Here is a 26,297-nt window from a genome sequence, read left to right as displayed (position 1 = left end):
GCGGACCCCAGCCGCAGGCCGCTCGGTCTGGGTCCAGCCCCCAACCTCACTGGGCACGTCACACCAGAGTCTCCAGGGCCTCCTCTCCCGTGCTGCAGCTCAGAGGGGACGCACACCTCTTCAGCCCCCGATCGGGCTTCGACAGGCGGTCACCGACTGCCAGCGACCCCACGTCACTCACCGGCAGATAGTCTCTCCGCTCCTGGGCCCCGCCCCTTCCTCCAAGGCTGCTTATGGCAGTCCTAGGGCACCACCATCTTTCCCATTGATCGCTCTCCATGGGCCAGCCGCCGCATGCCTCAGAACCTCACAGGATCTCCGCTGCTTCTCTCATAAGGGCTGCCAGGGGCTCCGCCGCAGCTTCCACCCCGAGTCAGATTGATTTTGAAGTCCGGGGAGACAGGGTGAATACTGGATGGTCGGAGGCCACGGGAGCTCCGCGTTAAGCGTGCTGCTCCATTGGTCTCAAGCCACGCCCCTCACTTGCTCCTCCCATGTTGTTAGTTGTGGGGGAGGAGGTGGGGGTCCACTGCCAGTCCTCTGTACAGCAAGTTTGTGTCTTGCTGCAATGGAACGCACCTTCCCCCGTAGGTCTTTCCACCTCTTCCTGATGTCATCCCTTGTTTTGGGGTGCTGTCCCACAGCATTGACTCTGTCCACGGTCCTCCGCTATAGCTCCATCTTCCTAGCAATGGATATCTGCTGCACTTGTGATCCAAATAGCTGTGGCTCTACCCAGATGATTTCCTCCACCATGACCCTTAGCTCCTCCTCAGAGAACCCTGGGTGTTATTGTGGTGCCATGAGTGTAGTTTGAGTGGTGTGGGTGAGGGTGCGTAGGGTGATGTTGGGGTGTGTGATGTAAGATGCGTGGGTGGTGTATAGGTGATGGTGTTATGTGGCTCTGTGTGGGTTTTGCTACCGCCAGTTTATCACTGACCTTTGGGCTGGTGGATTTGTGTGTGTGGTTGAATAGTGATGGATTAGTATACGTGTGTCATAATATGGTAAGCGGATATCTTCTGCTGCAGTGGTATGTTGGCGGCAGTCGGCATGGCGGTAAGTGGGATTTACCACCAATGTCGTAATGAGGGCCTATGTACCTGAATAAAACAAGACCCAAAAAAATTAGAGGAAAATAGAGGCTATTTATCTGATTAAAAAAAGACCAAAACAACAAAAACCTAATCAGTAGAAGTCGAGATATGAATTTTTAAAGAATAGAACAAAATCAGTGCTTAGAAGTCAATAGCGCTAAAAAAGGTTACTTGAGGTTGCTCTAGACTGGGGAAAATCCAAAGTTCAGGCTAACCACGATGGAGGGCAGGTTGGCTACCGAACCCACACAGGGTCCGGTGGAAGAGTACCTTGTATGGAGAAAGGTTTGTCGTCAAACCCCACAAAGGGTCCCCGCATTTCCATCAGCTCTGTGGATAGGCGAGCACTGCATCATTGTAGAGTCACACAGAGGATTCCTGCTTCCTTGTCAGCTCCGTAGAAAGGCTGACGCTGCATCATCATCGAAATGCGGTGCATCAGTTCCGATGAGCGCAAAGTCTCTGATGTGTCGACATTGAGATGGAAAAAGCTGCTGAAACCCATTTCTGAGGCCCAGGACTGGGTTGGCACCTCAGGCAAGGGTAGGACCCACAGATGGCAGAGTCCAGCAGCAGAGATGTAGGAAGTCTTTAGGATTTCAGAAACAGGAAGCAAGCCAGCAAGCCCTTGGTGTCACTCTGGGTTCAAGTGAGATGAGTCCTTGTCCTCAACAGGGCAGAGATCAGCAGGCAGCAGGGGCAGATCATCCAGGGAGTGAAGCAGTTCCTTCAGAACAGTCAGTCAAGCAGAGTGACAATCATTGTAGCACAGCAGTCCTTACTCCTGCCACTACATTTCTTCACAGGTCCTGTAGTGATCTGATTTGGTAAAGTCAGAGCCCCAGCAGTTATTTTCAAATGTACCTTTGAAGTGGGGGTGACATCAAAGCAGCTCCTTGAAGTGCACAGGCCCCCCTTTCATCCCAGTCCTGGCTCCAGACTACCAGCAGGGGGTAATAAGCCCTTTATGTGGGACAGAGGACAATGCATATGGAGGTGTAAGTGTCAGCTCCCACTCTCTCTTCCTGCCCAGGAAGAGCAATCAGAATGCAGATGAATGCAGATGAGCTCCCCGTTACACCCACACTTCCTGTGTTTGTGGCCGTCTAGAGGGAATGCACAAAGTGTAGCTGTCACCTACCCCAGATGTGTATTGGAAACAGGCTGCAAGACACGTAGAGCAACAAGAGCAGAGGAACTTCTACTTTCTAAAAGTGGCATTTCTAAAATAGTAATGTTAAATCCAATTTTACCAGTAAAGAGGATTTATCATTACCATTTCAAAGATATGAAAAATGACAAAGCTACTTCTTCCTGATCAGGAATTGCAGCTGAAAAGTTGATTAAGGAGTTCCCAAAGCTAGCCTATGAGAGAGTAGGCATCACAGTAGTGAAAAACAGCTTTGGGAGTTTTTCACTACCAGGACATGTAAAACTTAAAAGCACATGTCCTATCTTTTACTTACAGAGCATTCTGTCCTATGGGCTACCTAGGGCCTACCATAGGGGTAACCTATTTGTAATAAAAGGAGAGTTTAATCAAGGGGTTTTGAATGCCAAGTTGAAGTGGCAGTGAAACTGCACATACAGGCTCTGCAATGGCAAGCCTGAGACATGTTTAAGGGCTACTGAATGGGTGGCACAATCAGTCCTGCAGGCCCACTAGTAGCATTTAATTTATATGCCTTGGGTACATGGCAGACCACTTTACAAGACACCTACAAGTACATTAAATGTGACAATTGTGTATACACCAATGTTACCATGTTTAGGGGAGAAACAGATGCACTTTCGTACTGGTTAGCAGTGGTAACGTGCTCAGAGTCCTAAGGCCAACAAAAAGAAGGTCAGAAAAAAGAGGAGGAGGAAGGCAAAATGTTTGGGGTAGCCCTGCAAAAAGGGCCCATTCCAACACGATCTCCCTCCAGCCTAAAGCCAGGGTAGACTAATCAATACCTTGATGGACTTCCCTGCTTAGGGCGATAGAACCTGGACAATGGCCCACTACTGCAGGGGTACTTGCCAGTTCTACACCTGTCTGAACCCAGCTGGATCCCTCCATCGATGATCTCTTGGGCCACTAAGCTAACCCATGGGGAATCCTTCTCAATACCTGGGAACCCCATCTGTGCAACACCTAACCTTATCTTGCTCACAGATGCATCCCAGTAGGAAGACATTGCCACAATGGCCTACAAAGTGATGTGCCCACTCCACCCCTTGGGTCTGATTTCTGTCCACAACCCAAGGAAAACTCTTTCCACAGGGGCAGCAACCAACAGATGCCACTGACAGCTGTCAGTGTCAATAGCCAGGCCCCAGGCCATCCAGGGGTCTCTGTCCTCTGTGGGTTCTCAGACTAGAGGGCGGTAGCCCTAGATGCCTTGCAACCTTTTTCCACTCCACTGCCCACTAGTTCAGAGGGTGGTATCCTGCAACTGGTCGTCCAACCTGTGGTCTGTACCCTTGGGCTGGACAAAAGTCAAGGGTAAGTCCTTCTGTACTGTCCTTTGGAGAGTGGTACTCCCAGAAAACTAAACGTTCAGGGCGCCTGTGGTAACCACCCCTCCCAGTCCTCCTGACACCAGGGGCAACTTATTCCCCAGCATGAAGTCAATGGGCATCTAGGGACTAATTATGACCCTTCTCTGGATCACCTCCCCACCCCACTCTAGGGATACCAGAGCCATAGGGCGGGAAAAGTCCTACAGATGGGCTGGACTCACTCTAATTACCTTTCTGGTATACTCCTCTGGGGAGAATAGCTCTTCCACAACCATGATCCTACTAGCCTCCGTATCCCTAAGAGCAGTGGTTGGGACTCCATTAACTCCCACCTGATGGAAGGGACACTTCCCACCCTCAGGGATCACCAACTCACGCTCTGAGTTTATCTCCCAGTTGAGGGAGATCATTGCATGTTCTATGATATGCCTTTGGGGACTACTATCCCCTAAGGCCACATTGGCCACCCCCTGTAGAGTTCCAAGCAGTTGATAGTCTCTTTGGACAGACAAAGTCCCTCTGCTTGTGTCCTAGCTGGGAACACTCAAGCAGCGGGGTTGGAAGAGGGGTGCCCTGGGCAACCACCCACCGAACATCCCTCCTTCTTCTCAGAAGGGACATGGAAACTCTTTCCTTCCTCCTTACCATGAGACCTGTCTGGGTCTCTCTTGACCTGTCCCTCACTCATTTGGGAAGAACCTGAACCACCCTTTTTGGGGTCACTCCCAGGTACCTTTCTGGACACTCTGGTGCTGACCCAGATGTCCGCCTTATCCACAAGATGTTGGTACAGCTCTGCAAAACAAAGATCAGGCATGTGCTCCTTCAAAATCAAGTAGTACAGCCCTTCATAATCTTCTGTTTTGCTGCCCCTCACCCAGCCAGTCAGTGCCTTCCTAGCATAGCCCAAGCTATCCACCCAACTCTGTGATACAATCTTCTGAATGGCCTTGAACCACTGTCAGTACTTCTCAGGTGTCAGCCCAAACATGGTGACTACTATGGTATTTATTTCAGTGTAGTGTGTCTGCCCCTACCTGTAATGTGAGAAGTGTGTTTCTCCCCACCGTGGACATGTATCTCCACAAACGTCCACCCCAGAGCTCCTCTAGGGCCTTGTGTCCTCTCAGAGCCGCTTCATAGGCTGCAAACCATTTGTCTATGTCATCCCCTACCGCATCACCAAATCACTAGGTATCCGGTCTCTTAACTCACCAGTGGACATTTCAAGTTTACTGCTACCATTGCTGTTGCTGGACCCCACTTGTAGGGCTCTTATGTCCAGCTCTTTGAGGTTGAGCTCATGGGTAAGTTTCCTGTTCTCCATGGCCAGCCTCCTTTCTTCACAAGCTTGGTCCACCTGTGCAAGCTCTAGCTCTAATTATTTTTCCTCCCTCCTATCTGTCAGTTCCTCTGGGTACATGTTCCTGAAGGAGACAATGCTTCCTGGTCTGGGAACCACCACTGCTCATGGTAAACAACTGGCCCTTTCCACAGGTAGTTCCAGAGCCACCTCAGACTCCAGATTCAGGTAATCCTCCTTATCATCTCCCTCAGGAATTTCCTGCTCTTCCTCTGGGATGTCATCTCCTGCAGCCTGGGTCTCTACCCAGGCCCTCAAACCTTCTGCTGCTCCACCTTCCTAGTGAAGGCTTTTGGAGAAACTTTACAAGTCCTTGCAAAAACGTTGGAGCTGTTTCACACTGTAGGCCTCAAGCCTACCCAGCTCAAAATCAATTTGTGCAGGTGAAGTTGTAACTTCTCCAGAGAAAAACATAATTTAGCAGAAGAAAATCAAAAAGCCAATTAGGAAGAATTGATAAAAAATGTAAATGGTGTTGGTGTAGAGTTGTAGTGAACACTGAGTTACTATATGGTATTGACCAAACACAAGTCCTATCGTCACCGCTGATCACCAGCGGTAGAAAGTGTGTCTCTATTTGGCAGAGGTATGCACCCTGTCCAAGTAAGGTCCACAATCCTAGTCAGGGTAAGCTAGATACAGACTTAGACATAACCGGTGCTCGCCCTCTGGTAGCTTGTCACATATCAGTCAGGCTTATGTAAAGAGGCAATGTGTAAAGTATTTGTGCAAAACACACACAGTAACACAATGAAAACACCACCAAAAGACTCCATACAGGTTTTGGAAATTAGAGACTATGGCCCTCCTTACGATCGATCGGCGCTGACGGTCAACAGAAGACCACCAGCACGCAGAACCCGCCGGACACATTACGAACGTCCAGCTGGGCCGGATGGATGCAGGGCCTAAACATTGACGCCAGCTCCAAATGGAGCTGGCGGCAATGTGTAAGTGCGGCGGGCGCAGCAGCACCCGATGCGCATTTCTCTGCCTGTAAATCTGGCAGTGAAATGCTCGACGGGGCTGTGTATGGGGGCCCCAAGTCACTCATCAGGCTCATTATCCGGCGGGCAGCGCTGCTTGCAGCGCTGCCCTGTCAGATCAGAAACGCCGCCACTGCCAGGCTGCCTGGTGGTGGGAGACTGGCGGTGGCGGCGTTTCATCCGTGGCGCTTCTGCCACTGCTGGCATGGCGGTCCAGACCGCCATGTTCGTAATGACCACCTATGTACCTGAATAAAACAAGACCAAAGCAACAAAAATCTAATGGTTAGTAGCCGAAATATGATTTTTTTAAGGCATAAAAAAAAACAGTGCTTAGAAGTCAATAGAGCTAAAAGTGTTAATTGAGGTCACGCTAGACTGGGGTAAATCCAATGTTCAGGCTGACCACAAAGGAGGGCAGGCTAGCTTCAGAACCCACACAGGGTCTGCTGGAAGAGTAACTTGTATAGAGCAATTGTCAACATCAAGGGTTCGATGTGTCGTTGTCGAGCTGTGCAAAGGGTTCCCTCGTCATCGCTGCCTCCGTGGAAAAGCAGGCACTGCATCATCGTCAAGCCACACAGAGAATTCCTGCTTCATCGTTGACTCCGTAGAAAGGCTGATGCTGCATCATCGGCAAAGAGCCATGCAACGTTTGCGGTTGGCACAAAGTCTCTGATGCGTAATGTCGAGATGGAAAAAGTTGCAGAAACCCACTTCTGAGGCCCAGGACTGGGTTGGCATCTCAGGCAAGGGTAGGACTCACAGATGATAGAGTCCAGCATCAGAGTTGCAAGAAGTCTTTGATGACCCTGAGTCTTTAGAAACAGGAGGCAAGCAGCCAGCCCTTGGTGTCACTCTGGGTTCAAGTGAGATGGGTCCAGTCCTTGTCCTCAGCAGGGAATAGATCTTCAGGCAGCAGAGGCAGCTCACCCAAGGAGTGAAGCAGTTCCTTCTGAAAAGTCAGTCAAGCAGAGTGGCAGTCCTTGGGGCACAGCAGTCCTTATTCCTGGCAGAGTTCTTCACAGGTCCAGTAGTGATCTGATTTGGTAGGGTCAGAGCTCCAGTACTAATACCCAAATATACCTTTGAAGTGGGGGTGACTTCAGAGCAGCTCCTTGAAGTGCACAGGTCCTCCTCTCATCCGAACCCTGGCTCCAGACTACCAATAGGGGGTAACCAACCCTTTGTGTGAGACAGAGGACACTTCCTATTGAAATATAAGTTTCAGCTCCCAATCCCTCCTCCTGCCCAGGAAGAGCGATCAGAATGCAGATGAGTTCCCTGTCACACTCTTCCTTTGTTTGTGGTGGTCTAGAGGGAATGCACAAAGTGTAGCTGTCACCTACCCCAGATGTGTATTGGAAACAGGCTGCAAGGTGCACAGACCAGTAAGAGCAGAGAAATGCCCACTTTCTAAAAGTGGCATTTCTAAAATAGTTATGTTAAAGCTGACTTTACCAATAAAGAGGATTTATCATTACAATTCCAAAGATATGAAGTATGACAAAGCTACTCTTTTGTGATGAAGAATTACAGCTCAGAGGTTTATTAAGGAATTTCTAATGCTAGCCTATGAAAGGAGTAGGCCTCACAGTAGTGAAAAATGACTCTGGAAGTTGTTCACTACCAGGACATATAAAACTTAAAAGTACATCTCCTACCTCTTATGTACATAGCCCCCTACCCTATGGGCTACCTAGGGCCTACCTTAGGGGTAACCTATATATAATGAAAGATGAGACGGACAGGACAACAGGAAGAGGATGGCAAAATGTTTGGGGAAGCCCTGCATAAAGGGACATTTCCAACTAGTCACATTTACAAATCCTTATAAGATAACATAGGGTAAGAGGCCCCATCTGTGAATCTAGGATAGATTATGTTGTCTGGATCAAACAAACCTAAGAGGGTCTTGCTTACTGTAGAGGGATTCGTCCACTAGTTCTTCTATGTCAAACTCTACTCCCCTCTATTTCGGGCTATTGTGATGCCTCATTCTCTGCACCTCCGGCAAGAGCTGAGGGGCCTCAGAATCACACATTCCCTCCTCCATGGAGTCCTCTTCCATCATTGAGATAGGAGACTGGTCCCAATCGAGGCCCTGCTCTTCTCCCTCTGCGAAAAGCATAACCTATGCTTTTCTATGGATATTATACATCTTAGTTAAGAAGGCAGCCTTTAAATTCTCAAAAGAATCCTTTGGGACAAAGCATTGTGATGGGTTTTTTGCCTAAGCATTGAAGGAGGGGGACTTCTCCTTATTCCCTCTGCTCCTGTGGCTCCATTCAAGTCCGTCCTGGCCTTATTTTAATGCAGGCATGAATCGGCTTTGAGTCCAAGGAAACTGCTTTTCTCCACAGTTTCCTGCACCACAGATTCAGTGGTCTAAGTGACGTTCCTGGTTGGGTGTAGGGTCTAGCCAGAGGCTATGACTGAAATATGAATGCAAGTTATATTTAATTGATTAAACTATAACTGGTGTATTTCCATGGATTTGGGGTTTTCTAACATTCTAGCACCTAACTAAAACATCACTTTAACTGTTGTTTTTTCAGTTAACCTCTGTCTTTTAACTTAAGTTAAGGTCTTAGCACCTAACCTAACTGCAATATCACTTTAACTTTAGGTTTTTTTTTCACTGAAAAGGCTCTCAGTTCAACAGCTCTCATTACAACAAATTCCATTTAGGAGTTCATCAGTTTTCTTTCAAATGCAAAATGTTAGCAATCTAGTACTCTAGTTATTAATTATAACTTTAGGGAGGTACCTGCCACACTGCTGATGCTGCTCTTGGAAGTGCATGTTTTTCATTGCTTTCAGAATGTTTTATGGAATGGAGGAGAAAGATATTTGATAACTCAGAGATAATGTGCCCTCATTTTAGCTTTGTAGAACACTAGCAATAATTTCTATGACACAAAGAACCTTTTGTTTTTCTCCTATTTTGCAGCCTCCTTTGTAGGAAATGAATTCAGTTTTACAACTTTGGTTCCAACAACATGGCATTCAGGTGTGCCACAATCTTCTCATGAATACAGAATGTTAGCACTGCAGTTGCTCATTAGAAGTATGTGGTGAAACAGCAATTAATCACTAGGGAGTCAACTGAGAGAGTCCTGCTAGTGTTGGAAGCACATGTTTTACTCAGAATTTCAGATTGTATTACATGATGCAGATGCTCATATTCAGCTTTACTTTTGGTTAGTTCCAGTCAGCAGCAAAATATTGAACATAATAATATACCTACAACTCCAGTGAGTCTGTTGTAGTCACAGTAAACACATTAAACATAAAGGAAATATCCAAAGTCAGTGAGTCAATTGCCTTTCATTCTTTGAAAGTATTACTGACTATATGGTAAAACTTGTGCATTACCTTCCACGGGGCTTACAATTGTCTGTGTTTAATTTTGGGGGTTTATTGTAGCCTGTAGGAAAGCACCCCTTTTGATATTGTTAGCCCCTACTTTTTGCCTGGTATCTGATGCAATTTTGACTGAAAGTGCACTAGGCTCCTGCTAACCAGTTCCCGATTGCCAGCTCTGTTTGTCCTACAACTGTACAGTTGTTACCCCCAATAGGCATAATATTTGGCACCCTCTGTAAATCCCTAGTAAATGGTACCCCTGATACTTAGGGTAATAAAGAGCATCCCTAAGGGCTGCAGCACAAATTGTGCCACCCTAAGGGACCCCTCACCAGCACATGGCAGGCTGCCATTGCAGGCTTCATGTCTTGTTGCAGACCAAAGTGAAAACACAACATGGCACACAGCTTGTGTGCCATGTTCCCTACCACTGCATGCAATATATGTAAGTCACCCCTCTAGCAGGACTTACAGACCTAAGGCAGGATGAATTATATTACATGTGAGGGCATATCTGCAAGAGCAGAAATGCCCCTGCTATGTCTTTGTTGATTCTCAGACATAGTACGTGACCAGGGAAGCCATTTTAAATACATGAGCTGGACACTGCTCACTAGGAGTTCCCCAGCTACATGATGGCTTCACTGAACATAGGAATGTTTGGTATCAAACCCACATTGATGCCAGTGTTGGATTCACTAATACCTTCAGACATAGGGCACCTTAGAGGTGCCCCCTAAAAACCTACCAACTGCTAGTGTGTTAACTGACTAGTCCTGAGCAGTTCATCCACCTTAATCATGTTTATGACCCACCCCAAGATGAGAGTCAGTGCTCTCTGGGTACAGAGACAAAAGCCTGCATTGGGCGGGGATGCTGACACCTCCCCTAGATAAGATGGACATTCCAGGGTGGGAAGCTTCAAAGGCCTAGCTGCCTCTGTAATGTGACCCAGGTCTCTCCAAATGGCGGAGTTGACCAACCTCCCTGTCCTGACCCCACTTTTGACAGCAAGACAGGTGGGAAAAGCTTCATGGCAGTCCCACCCCTAAGGTGGACGACCTGAAGTGGACACCACTTTTTAAATTCCTCCATCTTGGTTTGGAAGGAATTAGGCCCTTAGGGTCAGGGTTATGCCCACTTCCCAACAGAAGTGGCCATAGAATCGGTGTAGTAACCCTAAGGATGGGCATCCCTTTGGCTGCCACCTGACACTCCCTGAAATGGCCCTAAATGGAGTATTTAGGTGGCACCACTGAACCCCAGAATGCAGATTCTGATGACCGAAGAAGAAAAGGACAAAAAAGAGATGCACCCGCAAAAGAGGAGAAGAAGAAGCAGCTGACCTGGTACGAACCTGGTACCAAGCCGGGCAGCCTATCTGCACTCTACGACGGACTCTGCACCAGAAGACTCCTCGTCCTGCAGTCGAACCTCCTGAAAACCGGAGGACTGCCTGCATTCGAAAAAGACTCAAGTCTCTCAAGAGCAGCGGACTTGCTCTCCAACCAACTCTAATGAAAGGACTCTGCAGCCTCCTGAACTGCATAAATCAGACACCTAAAGACACTACTGCACCCGCCATCACTGACCCGAGTGGGAGTGGGCCTCCAGTGCCAGCAAGGTCCCCCAGCTGTCCAGAGTCTGAGTCCATTGTGGTTTCACCCCATCCTAGACTCTCCTGAAGTCACTTGCAGCCTGTACATTCAGGCCCTCTCTATCGCAGCCTCTGAGGTGAGAGAAACCCAACACCTAAAGCAATCACTGCACCTATCACACCCAGCCTGAGTTGAAGTGGACTCTGGTGTAAACTACATCCCACAGTTCTCCTGAGCTTGAGTCCACTGTGGTTTTACCGCTCATGGACTCCACAACAACACCTGCAGCCTTAGACCACAGGTCCCCCCAAACACGAGTACTCCTGGACAAGATCATCCCTGGGTACTGGTAAAAAGGACCAAAGGTACCCCTACATCCCCAAGCATCCCATGTTTGTAACTTACCTGCTGGTTGTCCCCAACAGGCCCCCAGCCAGATCCTGCAGCCAACATCCACAGGGGCCAATTCCCATTGAAATACATTGGACACCCGACGCTGTACTACACCTATGCACCCGGCCACCCCAACGCTGCCCGGAGTGACCTGTTGGTGTGGTCCTGACCCTTGGCCAGTACTCACCTTAAGTCTACAAGATAGGTCCCATGAGTCGTCGTAAAGTGCTTGTTTGCTGAACATATGTTCCTTCTATAGTCTAACATTGAATAACTCTGAAATTGCACTAACTGTCGATTTTTGCAAGTTAAAAGTATTTATGCTTAAAACGTATGTACCTGATAATTAAGTTCTTGGGTTTAAAGTATCTATAAAAAGAATTGTTATTTTTCTAAGTTGGTCTCAGATTTATTATTTTTCAGTGTGTGTCTCATTTATTGCCTCTGTGACTACAACAAAGATTAGCACTACCCTCTGACAAGCCTAACTGCATGCCCACACTACCACAAAATAGAGCATTATTCCTTTCTACTTTTGCCTCTGTAAGCCAACTGGGAATCCACTGGACTCTCTGGAAGGTGTACTTCCATTTATTACACCATATAGAAAGCCTGTTTCCTACATTGGTGGAACAGCGGTGGGGTCTGCGACTTCGCATTTGCTGATACCGCTTGGTCAATAAGTGACTAAATGAGTAAATCCAAAAATTGTTTTTAGATAAAATGCATTTTTCGAATTGAGTATTTTTTTAAAAATTATTAAAAGTAACTGTTAGGTCCTGGTTAGGTCTTTGTAACTTAACAGTTTAAAAATCTTTAAAACTTATTTTAGTTAGGACTGTAAAATCTATGTTAGAATTTTTGTCTAACTCAAAATGGTCCCAACTTTAGAACAATAATGAGTACCCCAGAGGGTGTGGATAAGGAGCTCAACCTTACCCCTTAACTCCAACTTTCTCATAAGCAGATAAAAACCCTCTGCAAAGGGTACAAAATTAAAACATGCTCAAACCCTACCACTGTAAAACTCCAGGAGCTGTTGGCAGAGAATGAGCAGGCCCATCCTACTGATGTGGCCACTGGCCCTGAGGATCAAGGCAGATTGAGTGAGGAGGAGGAGGAGGAGAAGCTGAACCCTCCAACACTTGAAAGAGAGGAAACTGCACCCCACAGACAACCCCAGGTGCCTAGAGCATCTCTCTCTACTGAGGATGGCTAAGGTCCCTCGAAGTCGGTCCCTCAAAGTACAAAGAACTCTCTGAAGATGATATTATTTTAGAGAGATTAGGTCAAAGAATTGCCCTGGACGAAAGGATAATGACATAGGAAGGGAATGAGGAGAGATGGGTTTATCACCCATGAATGGTGGCAGCGACTTTATAACTAGGGACAGAGTAGGGCACTCTGATCCTAAAATCCCCAAAGGGATTGTCACAAAATATGAAGATGATGATAATATCACCAAATGGTTCACAGCCTTTGAGAGGACCTGTGTTTCTGGAGAGCTTAGCAAACAACACAGGGCTCTCTCCTTTGGGAAATGGTCTCAGGAAAGTGCAGGGATGGACTCCTGACACTGAATGAGGCAGATGCTAGGTACTATGACCTCATGAAGAACACCCTGATTGAGGTATTTTGGCTAACTCCTGAAGAGTACAGAATCAAGTTCAGGGAGACTCGAAAAACCCAGAGTCAGTCCTGGGTGGGTTTTGTAGACTTTTCAGTTAAAAAACTAAGTAGCTGGCTAAAATGTAACAATGTGCATGATTAAGAGGGGCTTTACAATTTATTGATGAAAGAGCATCTATTAAGTAATTGTCTGCAGCAGAAGTTACATCAGCACCTGGTAGACTTAGGTCTACTTTCTACTCAAGAGTTGTGGAAGATGGCAGACCACTGGGTCAAGTAAAGGGTTACCAAGTGTCACCATGGTGTCTGAGTAACTGGTGTCCTCAAATCAATACTTGACTGGTGAGACATATACAGTCCTCAAAGCTGATAATCAAGGTAAGGTAAATCCCATAGAGATGGCATTCTTATAATGGAGAGGGGTTACTGGCCAGAAGAAGGTGGTGGTATCTCCTGCAATCCCTGTACAATGTCGGCTAGGCAATGACCTAGAGTCCCCGGCATGGGCTGAGGTCAAAAGAAAAATCCATGCAGCTATGTTGGGTATACCTGAGTAAGTGTGCATCAACACCAGAGCACACAGCAAAACTCAGGGTGAAAAAGTAGAGTTGGAGTCTGGAATAATGGTCCAACCCATCTAGAGAAAAGGCAAGTAGTCTGGGAAACCAGCTTCCAAACAGATGCCAGATCAGGTCCCCTCTTCGTAGGGAGAAGGCATGCAAGCCTCAGAGGGAACTGAGCCCAAGAAACTTGGGCCTTTCACAGCAGAACTCTTGGGCCCACGGAGACCCTTTAGGGAGAATCTGTGCCAAGGGCAGAGGACCTGTCCCACTCTTGAAGGCCTGAGACAGCAAGCTGCTGATCAGGAGAAGGGAGATATCAATGGCTCCTCCAGGATCTATTGGGAGGAGGGACTCCTTTTCACTGAGGCCCGAGACCCCAAACCTGGTGCCACTAAGAGAGTGGTAGTGCCTCAAAGGTTTAGAGAGTTTCTCCTCATTTTGTCCCAGGATATCCCCCGAGCTGGGCATCTTGGCCAGGCTAAAACATGGAGTAGTTTGGTGAACCACTTCTACTGCCCAGATATGTCCCTGAAGGTGAAGGAGTTTTGTAACTCCGGTGCCACCTGTCAAGCCAGTGGCAAGACAGGTGGCCACCCAGAGGCCCCCTTAATTCCACTTCCAAAAGAGTAGCTTTGTCATACTTCATATCTTTGGAATTGTAATGATAAATCCTCTTTATTGGTAAAGTCAGCTTTAACATAACTATTTTAGAAATGCCACTTTTAGAAAGTGGGCATTTCTCTGCTCTTACTGGTCTGTGCGCCTTGCAGCCTGTTTCCAATACACATCTGGGGTAGGTGACAGCTACACTTTGTGCATTCCCTCTAGACCACCACAAACAAAGGAAGAGTGTGACAGGGAACTCATCTGCATTCTGATCGCTCTTCCTGGGCAGGAGGAGGGATTGGGAGCTGAAACTTATATTTCAATAGGAAGTGTCCTCTGTCTCACACAAAGGGTTGGTTACCCCCTATTGGTAGTCTGGAGCCAGGGTTCGGATGAGAGGAGGACCTGTGCACTTCAAGTAGCTGCTCTGAAGTCACCCCCACTTCAAAGGTATATTTGGGTATTCCAGTGGTTGAGGTTCCCTTTGAAAGGGTAAAAATTGACATTGTCAATCCCCTTGAACCTCCAACTGCATCAGGAAACAGAATCATACTGGTTGTAGTGGACCATGCAACCTGGTATCCTGAAGCAATTGCCCTGAGGAAGACTACTGCCCCTATAGTAGCTAGGGCCTTCATTGGTATCTTTACCGGAGTGGGCTTTCCAAAGGAGGTGGTGTCAGATAGAGGTACAAACTTCATGTCTGGATACCTGAAACACATGTGGGCTGAATGTGGTGTGACCTACATGTTCACTACCGCATATCACCCACAAACCAATGACCTTATTTTGAGATTCAACAAGACATTGAAAGGTATGATTGGTGAACTTACTGAAAAACTCAGAAGGATATGGGATGTCTTATTTCCATGCCTGCTTTTTGCTTACAGGAAAGAGCTACAGAAGAGAGTAGGTTTTCTCCCTCTGAACTTCTGTTTGGGCATCCTGTAAGGGGACCACTTTGTCTTGTGAAGGAGGGAAGGGAGAGACCTCTCAGGGAACCCAAACAGGATATTGTGGACTTTGTACTAGGCCTTCACTCCAGAATAGCTGTATACAATGAATGGAGAAAGCATCTAAAAACTTTGAGGCAAGCCAAGAGCTCCAGAAGCTATGGTATGACCAAAATGCTGCACTGGTGGAGTTCTAACCAGGCCAGAAGGTGTAAGTTCACAGTTGGAGTATGGGCTACCACTCCAGTAAGGCATTGCTGGATTGCATGGAACGTGTGACATGGACTATTTTTATCAGTGTGTGATAACATGGCTTTTCTCTAAGGGACAATTTTTCATGTGCATTGGGTGATTCAAGTAATTACTGTCCTTACCTTTGCTGGTGCCTGGTTTGGCTGAGGTGTCTATGTCAGTGACATCAACTATAGCTTCAGGCTGCAGTGTTGCCTCCACCATCTCCTCCAAGGGGTTGGATGGTGTCTAGGTGGATGGTCCTCCACCAGTGCTCCTTGCCTCCTTCAACCTGGTTGCTACCCTCTCTTTAGTACGTGTACGTAAATCGTACCTGTGCTTGCGAATCTCCCCAGTTGTGCGCTGCACAACACCCACCGTGCTGATTTTTCCCTGGATATCACCCCACATTTTTCTCTTCTGACTCACTGGGACATGGAGTGAGTTTTTACCAAAGAGCTTGTCATGCCTCTTTACCACCTCTTCAGTGAGCACCTCCAGTTCCTGCTCACAGAACATGAGCTTACTCTTTCTCCCTCCTGTCTCCTTGGCATTCCCCCCAGTGGCCATGGTGTATTTGGGTCCTGGCTGACACTCCTGAGTGGCTCCTTGGTGCTGTGCTCACTATGTTTACCTACTCCTGTGGCTCAGGCTTCTGGAAACAGCATGACCTGACTGACTTCCTGGTTGTGATGTCATCATGCTGCTCCAGAATTCAAAAATCTCAATTTGCGATTACTAAATAGCGATTCGCTATTTTACAGAATTGCTATTTTGTAATCGCTATTGGCGATTGCGATTTTTTGTTAATCGCAAAATATTTTGCGATTACATTGTTACATTGCATTTTGCGAATTCAAAATAGCAATTCGGTAAAAATTGCTATTTGGTAATCGCAAATGTGGTGCTTCATACATATGGCCCAAGGTGTTATATTGTTTATCTCAGAATTTGGATTTTCGTTCAGCAGAGTCCAATGATATCTTATTTATCAGAAGAATTGGTTGGATTGGCCCTCAGGTGAAATAGTTAAAAAGAGGACTGTGTGGTAAATAACTGCTGCTACACTGATTTCCTTCTCCAAATTTCACTCTCAATCATCCGATGGTATCATCCTGGTCCCATTGGGGTTTTTCTATAAACATTTGCAGCCTCAGGTGTGGCACACCTTCCAACTATGTGAAGAAATGAGGTCGGTGGCAGCCCAAGTGTAGGTCCCCGATTTGATCAGCAACAGCTTTTCTGCTCTATCAATTTTGGAAGACAATGATTGAATCTATCACAATGAGATAACTTCTAACCGTGTTAGATCCCTGGTACCAAGAACTCCTGATTCTGAAAGTCTCATTCCTATGTTTATTACCCCAGATCAATTGGAGAAACTAATTTGAATCATAAAGAAAATGAGCATGAAACTAGCTCCATTCCCCCACTTACCTCACCCATAATAATTGAAGATTCTAATTTGAATTGCAGAGAACATGAGCATGATCTTGTTGACTCTGCATCTAGAAACACCCTATCTGGCCCATGGACTACAGCTGCTCCTGCTCTCAATTTTGGATGTTAGAATATTGCAGGATAACAATCTACGCTTGCTGATAATGATTGGATTAAATACATCTGCAGTTTTGATGTAGTTATGCTACAGGAAACATGGACTTCGGAGGGTATAACATGGGATGGATCTGTTAGTTTTTCCGTCCCGGCTGTGGAAGCCACTTGCGGAGGGCAAGGGGTGAGGCTGGTAACCCTAGTTTGTATTGCTAAAGTTGGCATTGCTGCTCAGGTGGTCTGTAAGCACCAGGGTATCCTAATTGTTTGGATAGTTCTTTCTTATAAATGTAATTTCTTTGTAATCAACTTTTATAACCTGGTTTGTGAGTTGGGCTGTCAGATTGAAGTTTTGTTTATTGCCTTACATATCCTTAAGAGAAGAGATCACTTTATATGTTTAAGGAATTTAAAGCCATAGTTGGCAGGGATTTTAATGTTAGACCAGGTTCCCATACAACCCTTTTTGATCCCTTCTTATTGAGGGATAGTCATTATAACCCTGGAGTTGTGGATGGCAGTGTGAGGAAGCTGCATGAAGCAGTCACCAGCTTTGGACTGATTAATATAATTGAAAAAATTGGAGACCTACCTACCCAGAAACCTTCGTATGCTGGCGACAAGGGTAAGTGATCCACTATATTTTTGTCAACAGGGACGTGAGCAACTTAGTCGTGTCAGGGGGTGTTAGGGAGAACGAACATAGTGATCATAATCCTACAGTGATGGTTTTGGGTACTCCTGTCTATTCCTATTCCAACAGATGACCTGGGCATAAGGGTCTAGCCATTAAAGACAAGAGGCTTAGGGTCAGCTGGCATAGGGCACATATCTCATCTCTTGTGTCTTCTTTGGTAAAATCTAACCATAGCCTAATTATGGACAGCTTACTGATTGTCAGCTCTTCTGCTTGCGAAATCCGTACTGCTTTTGGAATATTGAACTGTTCAGTTAGGGATTTGATCAACCACTGTGGGAAATCTGGTAGAAACCCACACCCTGGGTGGTTCGATGGTGCCTGTAGGACCGCAAACATGAAATTGTATTTGATCCCTTGTAGGCCTGGGCAGAGTTCCCATAGCTGTGCTACGCAGAACTCTGCAAAGTGACACAATAACTATGCTTTGCTACTCGGAGTTGCCCAAGCAGGCAGAGATTCTTGCCACACCTGTTTGCGTGACGTTTTACAACAATGGCAGTGCGAAGTGAGTTCTCACACGAGATATCTCATGGAAATGGCACCACTCGGTTTTCATGGGTGCAGCCATCTCTGCTCTGATGGTGCTGGGGCCTACTTTGAATCTCTGATTAATCTCTTTGACACTATCCCAGTAAAGCCTATTTTCTCCTCATTTTTATTTATTATCTTAGCTATTGTCTTGGTGGTTGTGTATTTTATCTTTTTTCAAAAAATGTGTGTCTTTTGGGTGAATTTTGTACTTTTTAAATATAGTTTCTTGCTTTATTTCCTTCCTTACTTCTTTTTCCTTTCTGCTCTTTTCTCCCCCAGTGCCCAATGCCAAGGCAGAGCAGGAGAGCAGCAGTACCAGGCCCCCCAAACCTCCACCATCAGCTGCCTTCATTGCAGGGAGAGGCACTGCGAAGGGATGCATCCCTGCACAATTTTTCCAAGGTGGAGGTAGCAGCACTAGTTTTTTATGTGCAGCGCCATCATCCCCCAACATGTGCAACAGGCAGTAGGCCTGGGAGTGGGTACAGCCTCCAGGAGCACCAGCAGCACTGGGAGAGTGTGCACCAGGCTGTGTGCCAGAGCTCTGGGGTCCGGTACACCCAACAACAGCTGATGTACCGATTGGCCGATATCCTAGATAGAGAGATGGATCTGTTAGACCTGCTAGGCGTGGAGGTTGTGGGGCTCGATGAGTAACTAATAATTATTTATTAGTTGTGTTCTATGCTAATATTTTTTTCCCAAATAGCAAGCATGCTACTCACATGCAGGTAAGTTAAGTTTATATTACAAATATTATGTGATCGTCATCTAGGCAGGTACTCGGTGCTACCTGATCGTACTTGGCTTATTATTTAAGAAGTAACGCAGAGACTCCTGTGTCCTGTCACAAGGTAGTGGTAGTTATTAGAATTAGTGAGTTAGCATGTGCTCTCTCTTCTCTGTGCCTTATTTTTTGTAGCTTGTACAGTGCCAAGAAATGTCCCAGCGATGTGTAGTAGACTTAGGGGGTCATTCTGACCCTGGCGGGCGGTGGCCGCCAGGGCCACCGACCACGGGAGCACCGCCAACAGGCTGGCGGTGCTCCCTCGAGCATTCTGACCGCGGCGGTTCAGCCGCGGTCAGAAGCGGAAAGTCGGCGGTCTCCCGCCGACTTCCCGCTGCTCGGGGGAATCCTCCATGGCGGCGGAGCGCGCTCCGCCGCCATGGGGATTCTGACACCCCCTACTGCCATCCTGTTCCTGGCGGGTCTCCCGCCAGGAACAGGATGGCGGTAGGGGGTGCCGCGGGGCCCCTGGGGGCCCCTGCAGTGCCCATGCCAATGGCATGGGCACTGCAGGGGCCCCCGTAAGAGGGCCCCACTGTGTATTTCAGTGTCTGCAATGCAGACACTGAAATACGCGACGGGTGCAAACTGCACCCGTCGCACCCCTGCAACTACGCCGGCTCAATTCTGAGCCGGCGTCCTCGTTGCAGGGGCATTTCCTCTGGGCCGGCGGGCGCTCTTTTGGAGAGCGCCCGCCGGCCCAGAGGAAATGTTTGAATGGCCGCCGCGGTCTTTTGACCGCGGTGCGGTCATTTGGCGGCGGTACCTTGGCGGACGGCCTCCGCCGTCCGCCAAGGTTAAAATCACCCCCTTAGTTGGCCCGTCAACAGGGGTTGAGAGATTGAGAATGCGATGAGAAGCAAAGATCTTTCATTACAATTTATTAGTAATTTCAAATAGTAGTTTAGGAAATTTGGAATAGTGTTAGGTTTAGGAAATTTAGAATAAGACAGTACATGTTACTAGTACTAGACAGGCGATCTTATTTAGAGAAGTTCAATGTTACTGCGTTTGCCTTTTCCAGAAAAACAATATTTTTTGAGAGATTATTAACTGTGCCACTATTCTTTTTCAATTTTCTTTTCTTTATTTCATGCATTAGCATCCAGGGGCAAGAAGAGGGCTGGTCAGGCAGGTGAGGGAGCTGAAGATGCCCCCTCCACAACTGCTGCGGCAAATGGCTCTGCTTGCCCCACCAAGTCCTCCTGTTGTTAATATTAATATTTATTTCCCTAACTTTTACCACTATACATTTAGAATTATTTTTTACCTTTTTATTGTGCCTGTCTCCTAATTTTTTTCCAACTCCTCTTCAATTTATCAGTTTCCTAAATTCTCCTTATTCCTGCATTATCCTATTTACTTATTTTCTATATTTCAAGTTGCTGTACTTTACTTCAAACTGTCCGTTTGTACCAGTCTGTCTGTAGCTTACTTTCTTCTGCTTTGTCAGTAAGCTTTCCCTATCTCCTTATATGTCTTGTGGATTGATGGTACTGTAAGACTCAGAGAACTCATTTTAGGTCAGGTACTCTACTGTGAAGATTGCATGCCTAAGTAAGGTAATCTACGCATGTTTGTCGAGAAGGCTTTCTTTTTCTTGCTCCTGCTCAATCAGTAAAACCAGAGAGTGGCCATGGTCATGGTGGACCCTTCCCCAATGTTGTGTATGTATTATTATTATAGTAGATAAGCAGTTGATAACTGTGCACCATGGCTGGAAGTATTAGGAAGACGGACACATTGCATTTGCCAACCAAGACCATATGTCCTTCACGGACCAATTTTTGCACCCTTTTATTTCTCTTCAAAAACTCAGATTCATGAATAGCTCTGCTCCTCCATTACAAAAAGTTTTTGTTTGACTTGACTAGTTAGCTTTTCAAAAACTGCCAACCAACAAAAATGCCCAACCTGACATTTTTTTATAGAAGATACTGTAACCAAACTGTAGTGATGTATTGTGGTTTTATTTTGCTATAAAAACAACAATGGGGGAGGCACATCTGGAATCTAAAATGTGTAATGTTTTTTCTAGCTGCACTGACCACCAGCACAGCAAAAATGGCAGCAGTCGAAGGCAGGGTCTCAGAGGCGGCAGAGGTGTGCAGTGGTAAAGTCATATTGCTTGCTATTGACAATGAGTAATATACTCACTGCAAGGGTGTACTAGTGTTGACTCATTCGCGAACAGCCTGCTTTAGCAGATGCAGTGGGAGTTGAGTATTTAATGGCATCTTCTATCTGCAACTTAGCAGACAAAGGTTCATAATGAACTTTAAGTATGATGGGTTGATGGAAAAGGGAAAGAAGGATGGAAGGAGAAAGGATGGTGACATTTAATATGAGTGAAAGGATGAAAGGGAGCATAGAGCTAGGTGATGGTGGGGTGAGTGTCCATCCCTTCCCCGCCATGTCTGATGGCCGACTAGACGCTCCCTCATGAGCTCACAGAATGTAAATCCTGCTTTAATCAGGCCATATACCCAACCATCAACACCTGTTCATGCCCCACGCTTCTAGCCTACATGGAGGGACCCTTTCTGCCTCCAGTTGTAACCTGCTCTGCTGCCTGCATCGCCATGGTGGTAGTCTGGAGCCCGCAGGGACTGACTGCAGGAGTGGACAGAGCTGCTGCGTGGGAGGAGGTCGGTGCGGGGAGGCTGGAGAGCTGCATCTGCCCTGAGGTGAACCCGCGGACTCTGGGTCCCATCCCTGACTTGCCAGGTAGCGCAGCTGGGGAGGCCTGGTGGATGGCAAGGTGAGTGTCCATCCCTTCCCTGCAATGTCTGACTGCCATTTTACCTCCTGAGGCCGGATCAGTGGGCTGGGGATTGGATGCTGCAGCCGGAGAATGGCTTGCCCCGGTGCCCCCCCAGTCTCTCTGCCCCTCTTTCTTCACTCCTGCTCCAGAGCCCCCAGAAGGCAACTGCTTGCTAAGGGACAGTGGCATGGTAAGTGGAGGAGCTCCCCACAGAAGGGGGGCCTTGACGGGGAGACCGGAGGAGGCTGCCTGCCCTAGGGGGGGTCCCGAGGTCCAGCGGGGCCCCTACCTGACTCATCGGATCGGCGCAGGAGTGACCTGGCAAGCTGCTGGCCAGGTGAGTGTGCCTGCCCCTGGACTTGACTTTCCTACCTTTCCTTGAGGCCCATGGTACTTTGGAGCATCCTGCGTCCGGGTGGTCATATGGTGTGGCCTGGAGGTCACCTGGCCTAGTTCACCCCACTCTACTACCACCTTGCTTTGAGGACCCGGCGGAGCAGCAACCATGCAATCTGGAGGGCGGTGAGTGGGGACGGCCCTTTGTGGGGGAACTCCGCTGATAAGGGGTCCCTGACGATGCATCTCCTTTGGTGGGGCGAACTCGCCGGATCACCTACCTGCCTGTTGAGTGTCCATGGCTCCCTGAGTAAGTGACAGACCCCCCGGGGACCCTTTCCTTTCTTCATTACCTGCTTGCGGACCATGTGTGAGAGACTGGTGAGGAAGATGTGATCCTGGACACAGGGCAACAGGTGCTGGACATTTTCTCAGTTTCGCAGCCTTGTGGTCTCAGCCACCCCCCACACCTAGACCTTTCTCCTCCCCAAGAGACTCAGAGCCACAGGATGATACCGCTAACAGTGATGTCAAGGGTGGGTCCGCTGGGCCTTCTCTCCTAAAAATGAGTCTGCGCTTTGGGGCCTGACCTCTGACTGGAGCCATGAAATACCCTGCTGCATCACACATCATGGGTAAAGAGAAACATAAAAAAACTGCACAGGCAAATACAATGAGCAATTACACCCACTCACTACCACCAGCTGACTAGGACGGGGAACTGCACAACGTGAGGTGCCCTCCATGGATCCTGCAACCCAAACCCCTTCGTTGTTGGATTTAATGAAGGCGATCCAAAGTTTCAAAACTGAGGTGGTAACCAAAATTGAGGAGGTGGTGGTGGACGTTACCCTTTTGCCGGCAGATCTTTGGAAAGATTTTGGAGAGGGTAACTTTAGCAGAGCAAAATGTGAAGGAACTACACCAGGAGATGTGCAATTTACGCACCACTGTCATATCACTCCAGAAACTCACAACACGTCTGTATGAACGCGTGGAGTGCACCGAGGGCAGATCTAGAAGGAATAACCTCCGCTTTGTTGGGTTTCCTGAGAAGGAGCAGGGTCCCTCCGTCAAACTGTTCCTGGAAGAATGGATCACCACAATCCTCAAACCCAAGCATCTTTAAAAAAAAATCTATTGAACGGTCCCACAGAGCATTAGTGCCACCCCCAAAACCAGATGCTCCTTCATGAGCTATAATAGCCAGGCTCTTGAATTTTCGAGATCAAAACATTATCTTACAAATTACAAGAGCCTCCAGTTCCCCGATGTACCAGGGTGTGCCCATCGCCATTTTCCCGGATTATACACAGCATGTGCAGAATCAATGAAAAACTTTTATGTCAGTCAAGAAGTGTCTCTAGGGACTCAATCTGCAATACAGTCCCCTCTTTCCACCAAAACTTTGGATCCAGTTTAAAGGCTCAACTAAATTTTTCTTTCACCCTTCATAAGCGAGTGACTGGTTGGATATGCTGCCCTAGACTTCTGAGGGGCCCCCATCCCGAGACTCGCCTCGCCGGCGCAGCCAGTCAGCTCTCCCAAATCGCTCAGGAGGAACAAAGACAAAGAGGACCATTTTGGACCCTACCCGCACCGTGAAAATCATAGCGTGCACAGATGGAACACTCCAAACCGAGGAGATAATCCCAGACTCGACGGGCTTGTATCAGGAGTCTCAAGATCTCTCGGGATCACATAGTGAGGAATCCAGAGCAGCTTGAACACTGAACTCCATGATGGTACTGGGAAATTGCTTTCAACATTTTGATGGAAGGTGGAGGGTGGGGGTTACATATTGTATTGTAAGTGGATGTTTTCCTAGATTACCAAGATGGTTGGGTTATTATACAGACCCCCTGAAGGAACATTTATCTGGTTCTTTGACTCCTATAATGAAGTTGTGAAGGAGGTGGAGAGAGCTTGAGGTCTTCTTTCCTCACTGCCCTGTCTCTTGTCTGTGACTCTAGCAAAGCAGCCGAGTGTTCATACTGCATTATTGGTTTTATCTTTTGACCTGCAACAAGTTATTACTCTGGGAAATGGGGTGGTTGTTCTGTTCCCCCTTTCATGGTCATTTATGGGGGGGGGGTGGATGTAGCACTGCTGCCCATGGAGAGGGGAGAGTTGGGTTTTTCTAAGAGAGTTATTAGAATTTATGGGTTTGATGTGTTATACTCTGCTCTTGTGTACCATCACACCATCACACCATCAGAGGAGAAGGGTGTATGCCTATTTGAAATGTTATAAGGTCTCCATCGCCTTTTAGCAAGAAACCCATACCTGGGGTAACTGTATAACATCCCTTTGTAAACGCTGGAGAGGACAACTTTATGCCACCTCCTTTTCCGGTTATGCCCGGGGGGTTCCAATCTGGGTGGCCCCAGGTGTCCCATTTCTACACCGTCACCATGTCCTGAACTCTGAGGGACGATGTATTATTCTTTATGGTACTTTAGATGGTAGAGGAATCTGCTTTATTAACATTTATGGTCCTAAAACTGACTCCCCAGACGTTTATACCGCTGTAACCCAGGCCACTGCTCTGTATTTAGGGGCAGAGGCGATTATGGCTGGGGACTACAACTGTGTCCTAGAGGGCAGTAGAAATCGTTATCCTCCACAACAACACACCAAACCTCCTATGGCAGAAGCTATACATGATCGCATGCGCAAATTACACTTAAGTGAACTCTGGCAGGTCCAGACCCCCGAAGCTCAATAATTCTCATGTCTATACCCCCTTTACAGGCACCCACAGTAGGCTGGATTATAGCCTAATTTCTGATTCCTTGGTACCTTGGGTCCATCATGTTTGCTATCTACCCAGGTACTTCTCAGATCACTCCCCGTTCCTGTTTGACCTGGGACAATTCGAGAGCAGGCTCAAATCCCACTTTGGAGGCTTCGTTTGGAAGCCTTCACTTAACTGCCTTTTGCTAGCACGCTTCGAGATGCTCTAGTCTATTATTTCCGGGTTAATTGGGGCTCCTCGTCCAGCAAAGCAAACGACTGAGATGCAATGAAGACAGTGATCCGAGGGATCTGTCTTTAAACCAGTTACGGGGTTAAAGCACAACTAGAGAGAGACATCACTCAGGAGGAACAGACCCTCCGTGATATTGAGAGGAATCTGCCTTCTCATTCGGACCGCCTGTTGACATTGAGGGATACCTGCAAATCCGTACTGGATGATTGGTCCCAATCCTGTCCATATACGATAAATCAGGCCCTCTGGTTTATACCCAGAAGGCAATTAATGACGTCTTTTATGCCCATTAATGCAAGGTTTATGTAAGTCACAAAACACCCCAAACCGGTACCATAATGGAACATCTTCTGGCCACCCTGCTCCCTGCCCTCTCCGCAGAAAATGGCACGTCCCAAGATGATCCTCTCACAGGGGTCGAGTTCCTTTCAGTTATCCGTACATTGAAAATGGCAAAATCCCACGGGAAACGATGGTCTCCCGGTGGAGTTTTATGTCAAATATTCTGATATTGTAATGGATAACTTCTTAGAGGTCTTTCAGGATGCTCTTTAAAGAGGAACTCTCCCGCCCACGTTCTGGGAAGCTGTAGTAGTCTTGATCCCCAAACCTGACAAGGACCCTAACATACCCACAGCTTACAGATCCCATCTCTGTCTTTAATATAGATCTTAAAATTCTCAGTAGTGTCCTCGCCAGTCATCTTTGCCCACATCTTCCATTCCTCATACACCCAGACCAATCAGGGTTTATCCCCCGGAGAAACACTTTACATAATCTGAAAATGTCTGCCATAGCCCGAGATATGGCCCACATTACCCGATGCCCCAACCCCCACTAACACTCTCACTATCTTGCTACAAATGGCTGGGGGTCGACATCTAATTACACATCTGTATCGGGCACTACAGGAGGATCTCCCCCTCCATGCGCTACAAACCCGGGCTAGATGGGAAGAATTACAACCCGAGCCTCTGACAGGTAAGGAATGTGAGCATATGTATGAAGGGTTCCAGACTGCAAACACTAATGCTCACTTTAAACTTATACAGTATAATTTTGTTAATCAAACATACCTTTCACCCATCATTCTCAGCAGGATTTACCCCACACACTTTGATAAATGCCCCCGCTGCCAGGCCACGAATGCAGACTTCATACATATTATCTGGTACTGTACTACCCTGTCACATTACTGGGCTCAGGTGCTAGATAGCCTCCATAATGCCATGGGTTGAACTATTTCATCAGACATAAAACATGTACTGCTAGGTCTCATACCTTCCCCATCAGGTAAGAAACTAAGTAGGAAATTTCTTATGTTGGATTTAACATTAGCT

Source organism: Pleurodeles waltl, chromosome 7, assembly GCF_031143425.1.
Source record: "Pleurodeles waltl isolate 20211129_DDA chromosome 7, aPleWal1.hap1.20221129, whole genome shotgun sequence".
Lineage (NCBI taxonomy): Eukaryota > Metazoa > Chordata > Amphibia > Caudata > Salamandridae > Pleurodeles > Pleurodeles waltl.
Note: the sequence above shows the minus strand (reverse complement) of the source record.